This window comes from Pristis pectinata, chromosome 39, assembly GCF_009764475.1.
Source record: "Pristis pectinata isolate sPriPec2 chromosome 39, sPriPec2.1.pri, whole genome shotgun sequence".
In the NCBI taxonomy this organism is placed as follows: domain Eukaryota; kingdom Metazoa; phylum Chordata; class Chondrichthyes; order Rhinopristiformes; family Pristidae; genus Pristis; species Pristis pectinata.
In genome coordinates this window covers 7,013,397-7,019,337 of record NC_067442.1, presented here as the reverse complement: position 1 = coordinate 7,019,337, position 5,941 = coordinate 7,013,397, and positions in this window count along the sequence as shown.

Below are 5,941 nucleotides of genomic sequence, written 5' to 3'. Positions count from 1 at the left end.
ACGCGTCTGCGCAGCAGCCCCGGCCGCTATCGATTGATGACGTGCGGGGGAGGGCGGAGGCCATTGGCTGGCCGGCGTCATCTCATTTGCATATGATTATTTTCCGCCGGATCCCTGGAGGAGGCGGGGGCGGTGATTGACAGCGCGTTGCCTAGCGACGCGAGGCGGAGGTGGGTTCTTGCGCCTGCGACTGCTGAATGGAGTCAGCGCCCACCGATGGAAACGCCGGTAATGTGCACTCTCTCTATCTTCTTAATTTTTGCATATTAATAGCTTCTCTTTGCATAATTTAGGGCTCCTTTTATTGATTGCAAAAAAAGGGCTAATGCAGTAGCCGAGGCTCTTTCTCCTTGTGTTGCTAAGTAGAGATTGTACGAATGCCTGAGTGTTTTATGTCAAACAACAAATTGATATTTAAAAAAACATTTTCAGCAGATTAACTATTTGCAAAAGATGGTTAGGATACTTTATTGCAGAATGCAAATAGATAATGCGAACAGCCTATTGTATAAAAAGAGATTGAGTAGATTGTTTGCAGTTATTGTGCTGGCTAGAATAAAAGAATTTCATCAAAAGTAGTCTGTGGAAAAGGTTTATTTTCATTATAAACTTTTGCGATTTTATTTTGAAGGTGGATTTTAATGAAACTTTAGAAAGTAATTTGACTGAGCACATTAATTTTGCAGGTTTTAAATGATTTATTGGTTGCAAAGAGAAAGTGTATTCATTCGGTGCAAGGAACGCGTGGAGGTTTCGTTTATAAATATTTTTCTTTTTACGGAAGAAAATCAATGGAAAGGCACGGAAATTAATGTCTTGTATATTACCCCCAAAAATCAATTAAAAGGTGTGGAATTGGGGTTGTGAGATTTCAACTGCTGTGCAGATCAGAGGAGGAAAGGCAGGCAGGGAGGGAGCTGGTGTTGCAGCATCTGGCGCCGGGGAAGCCCAGGCTTGTAATTTACCGGGAACTCGACAAATACACTTTTAATTGCTGCAAAATTACGCCGTGACCGGAGACGGGCTCGATACTTCTGTTTCTTAACGGTTTTTTAAATTCCCCTTTGTATTTCAACCGATGAATCCCTGCTGGTCAACCGGTTTAGCATTTGCAGGGGATGCTTGAATAATCCTGGGTGTATTATTTTGTCAGATTTGGTGATGTTTTGGCTTTAAACCCGATTTAAATCTTGGATTTCTGAAGGTGATTTTTTTTTGTTCTGTTGCATGCGGCGTACCGTTTTGAACATCCAACCCAGTTCATTGTTCACATTGGACGTTCATTGTCACGGGGGATGCATTTGAACATTACATCCCGCTAGTGTGTGCACGGTTTCGTGGACAGATACATGTTAAAACATCTTCTTTCACAATTACGCATTGTATAATGCAGGACCCAGGGAGAGTTTGTTTGCTGTTCTGGAGGTGGGGATGGTTTGATAGAAGGGTGGTTGTGCCTTGATTGTCATTTGAAGCAAGAGCTGGAGCGGAGAACCTCTGATTTTAAGGGTGTTGTCAAGAGCTTCGGTGACAATAGCCCTTCGGTGGCAGTCTCACAGTAAATGGTGGGGTTACTGATTCAGCCCTGAATGACGTGCTTCTGTTGATTACCTCTGGTATCACCGAGGATTTATCATCGAGTCCCCTCTTATTTCTCATCTACATGGTGCCCCAGAGCAAATTCATCCGAAACCGCCTCAGTGTCCACAAGCGCGCTGACAAAACCCGGCTCCTCCTCGCCAGCACGTTGTTGCAAAGCTCGTCCAGCACCCCAGCGCTGAATGAGCAGAGATTTCTCCCACTGGACAGACCGGAGGCATTGTCACCGGTACCATTGTGTGGCCGCTCACCACAGCCCCACGCCTGGCGTAAAATGGGAACCCGCTAGAAACACTCGGCAGGAGACGGGCTGACAATGGGGAAGGCGTCGGGTGTTGGGCAAAAGGCAGGGAAATGAAGCCAGAATCGGATCCATGTGAATGGCAGACCAGACTCGAGGGGCCGTATGTTGGGATTCAGACTGCAGTCACCACTGGCTTGAACAATGCTTTGATATTTAAAATGCCGAGCCTTGCCCTCTTTTCCCCCTACCCAACGCCAATCAGTACAATCCCCATTTCAATTTTTTGATGGCTCCACCATTTACTGCATTCCCTCAGTACCTTGGGCCCTCATCCCACTAGCTTGCACCCTTTTTAAGGTGTTCCTTAAACCCACCTCATTGATAAGCCTGTGTTCATCTTATCACAGTATCTCTTCATATGGCCCAGTGTCCCATTTTGATTCACTAACATACCTGTTAAATACACCGGAACGTTTTACTATGTTTAAATCTGTGGAAGTATCAGAATCAGGTTTAGTATCACTGACTTGTATGACATAAAATGTGTTGTTTTGTGGCAGCAGTACGGTGCAAGACACAAAATTACTATAAATTACAAAATAAATAGTGCAAAAGAAGGAATAACGAAGTAATGTTCACGGACCGTTCAGAAATCTGACAGTGGAGGGGAAGAAGCTGTTCCTAAGTCATTGAGTGTGGGTCCTCAGGCTCCTGTACCTCCCTGATGGTAGTAACGAGAAGAGGGCATGCCCCGGGTGGTGAGGGTCCCCAGTGACAGGCGCTGCTGCCTTGAGGCACCGCCTCTTGAAGATGTCCTCAGTGGTGGGGAGGGTTGTGCCTGTGATGGAGCTGGCTGAGTGTACAACCCTCTGCAGCCTCCATACCAGGCAGTGATGCAACCAGTCAGAATGCTCTCCACTGTACATCTGTAGAAATGTGCAAGTGTTTGGTTACGTGCCGAATCTGCTCAAACTCCTAACGAAGTAGAGTCACTGGCATGCCTTCTTTGTGATTGCATCAATGTGTTGGACCCAGGATAGATCTTCTGAGATGTTGACACCCAAGATTACCATGTTTTTATACGGCAACACATGACGTTACTCAGCTCTTTAAGCAGGCTCAGAAAAGAAGCCTTTTTGGCCATTTCCATACATGTTCACATCACACAGAAGCGAATTTTCAGGCAAAGATGGTCAAGTCATTGTCATATTCTCTTGAGCCTCCTTGGGAACAAAGGAAGAAATGGGGATGCCATCGTCCCTCCTATTCATTCAGCTGATTTAAATTCCAATTCCATTTACCCCCCCCCCCCAACATTTCCCACTGTTCCTATGTGCCCACCTTCCCTCCCTTCACCTTCTCTTACCTCAAAGGTTCTTTCCTTGCTTGTCAGGTTCCATATTCTGCAGCCTTTTTTAGCCTCCACATCACCTCCTAGCCTCTGTGGCTATCTCCACCCTCCCCTCCCCTCCCCTATCTGACTCCATCAATTACTTCACAGAAGAAGGCACACAAAACCTGGTAGACGTATTGGAGAATTGAGGGGTCCAGTGAACTGAAGGAACTGAGTATTAGTCAAAATGGAAAAGTTGGTGAGCTTGAAAGGTGATAGATTCCAAGGACCTGGCTTTAGAGATAGTGATCTGGCTGACATCTTCCAAAGCTCTGTAGGTTCTGGAATTGTTCATGTGTATTGAAGGATAGCAGATGTAACCCAGTCAGAGCAGTGAGGTGGCCTGAAATCAGCTCCATCAAAGCTCCACCTTCCTCTCCAGAAATTGAACCAAACACTGCAGTCTTGCTGCCATATTCAACCCTGTGATGCTATCACATCATGCTATCACTTAGACTGCCAATTCCTACCTTGGTAACACTACCAGCTCCACCAATGCTTCAGCTCATCCATTGGTGAAATCATTGACTAAGCCTCTGTTCCTTCTGGCCTGACGATTCCGATGCTCTTCTGGCTGGTCTCCCTCGTTCTACCCTTAGTAAACTCGAAGGCATCCGAAGCTTTGTGGCTGTCCCAGATCATACTATGTTTCACGTACCTGTGAGCCCTGTGCTTGCTGACCTATTCTGGATTCCCTGGTAAAGCAACACCTGGATTTCAAATTTTCTCATTTGCTTGTGATCTTCCTGTAATGTCCTGCAGCCTATAACTCTCTGTGATCTCTGTGCATTTCCAATTCTGACCCTTGAATATCCCAAATTTAATTGCTCCATCTGTAAAGACTCATACCTCTGGAATTTCATTCTGAGGCAGCTCCACCTCCCTTTTTTGTTCTTTAAGCACCACTGCACCCTCTCCGCTGCAAGCTCGTCTTTCCTGTAGTGTGGCAAACAGTACACCAGTTGGTTGCCTAACTGATGTTTTATGAAGCTGCTCTTGTATTCTAAGCCATGGCTATTTGATGCCTCCTCTGATTTGATGACAAAATGTTCTGGAATTTCACTCTTCCACCCCCATCCCCATCCCACTTCCCTGAATTCCTCAACTACAGCACCCTTCTCCTTAGTGACTACAGATGAGAAGTATTCATTTAAGATCTCACTGATATTCACTGGCTCCACAGAGAGATTGCCACTTTGATCCCTAATCAGCTGTACTCTTTTTTTTCCCCGTTACTCTCTTGCCTTTAATATGAACTGCTTTGGGATTTTTCTTAATCTTGTGCACCAGTGTTATTTTGATGCAGTGTTCCTCCTATATGTTTTATCGTGTCTGCTTTCCCTACTGGAGTAACTTTTCCTCCCTTATTTGACTGCATCTTCTCTCCAACTGTGCATCTACACTGTGTCCTATTTGCCCTGGCAAATTAGTTTAAATCCTTCCCAACAACACCTTCCCCTCGGAGCCTTTCTGGTTAAGGTGCATTGCTGGCCACCCTATACAGGTCCCACCTTCCCAGGAATGGTCCCAGAGGTACAGAAATCTAAAGCCATCCTTGCTATACCATCCCCTTAACCACAAAATCATCTGCCCTATTCTCCTAGTCCTCTAATTACTGCCATGTGGCACCTGAACAAATCCAGATATTATAACCTTGGAACTCCAATTTGCTGGCTAGCTCTGTCAATTGCTGTTGCAACACATCTTCCTTCTTTTTACCTGTGTCATTAGTACAAATGTGGACCTCTGGCTGTTTACTCCACGCTTTTAGAATGGCCTGACACAAGGGAGACGACACACCATCCTGGATCCACGAATATACAGTGCCTGTATATTCCCTCCACTATTGAGTCTCCTACTGTCTTTGAGCTCTTGTTGACATTCCCATTGTGCATTGAACCATAATCCTAACTTTGGCTGTACTCATTGGAGATAAATTGACCCCACTATTTTCCAACACAAGGAACGGTTTTGGAGTGAGATGCACTCAGAGGCTGATTACCTGCCTGCTTTCCTCTGCCTGGTGGTCAACCAGTCCCCCTCTCCCCCCCCCTCCCCCCCCCTCCCCCCTCTCCCCCCCCTCCCCCCTCTCCCCCCCTCCCCCCTCTCCCCTCCCTCCCCCCTCTCCCCTCCCCCCCCCCCCCCCCCCCAACAGTGACAAAAATAATAAATAGGGAGTGGGAAATCCTGAGGGTCAGAACTTTTACATCCCAAGGGTTTATGTTATTAAGTGAGAAAATTGCAGAAGTCTTACTAATCTTCTGAAATTCTGAATTTGGGAACAATTAGTGTGGAAAATTTGCAGATAGGGAAGGCAGTTTATATTGGCTGAAAGAAAGGGAGGTTAGTTATCAGAAGGTGTGAATCCAGGGTGTCACAGACCAATAGAGTCATAGAATGTCCAGCACAGAAATGGGTCCTTCTGTCCACAAAGTCCATGCTGATCTATTTGCCCATCTGCATTCATCCCATTTGCCCACATTAGGACCATTTCCTTCCATGCTTTGCCTATTTAAGCGCCTGTCTAAATATCTCTTCAGCGTAATAATTGTATCTGACTCCACCACCTCCTATGGCAGTAGTCCAGATATCAACCACTCTCTGTATGTACAAAAAAACTCAAATCCCCCTTAAAACACCTTCCTCTGAACCTAGCTGGCAAGAGGCAAGTACACAATGACTGAAAATTGCGATAATTCTTCCCC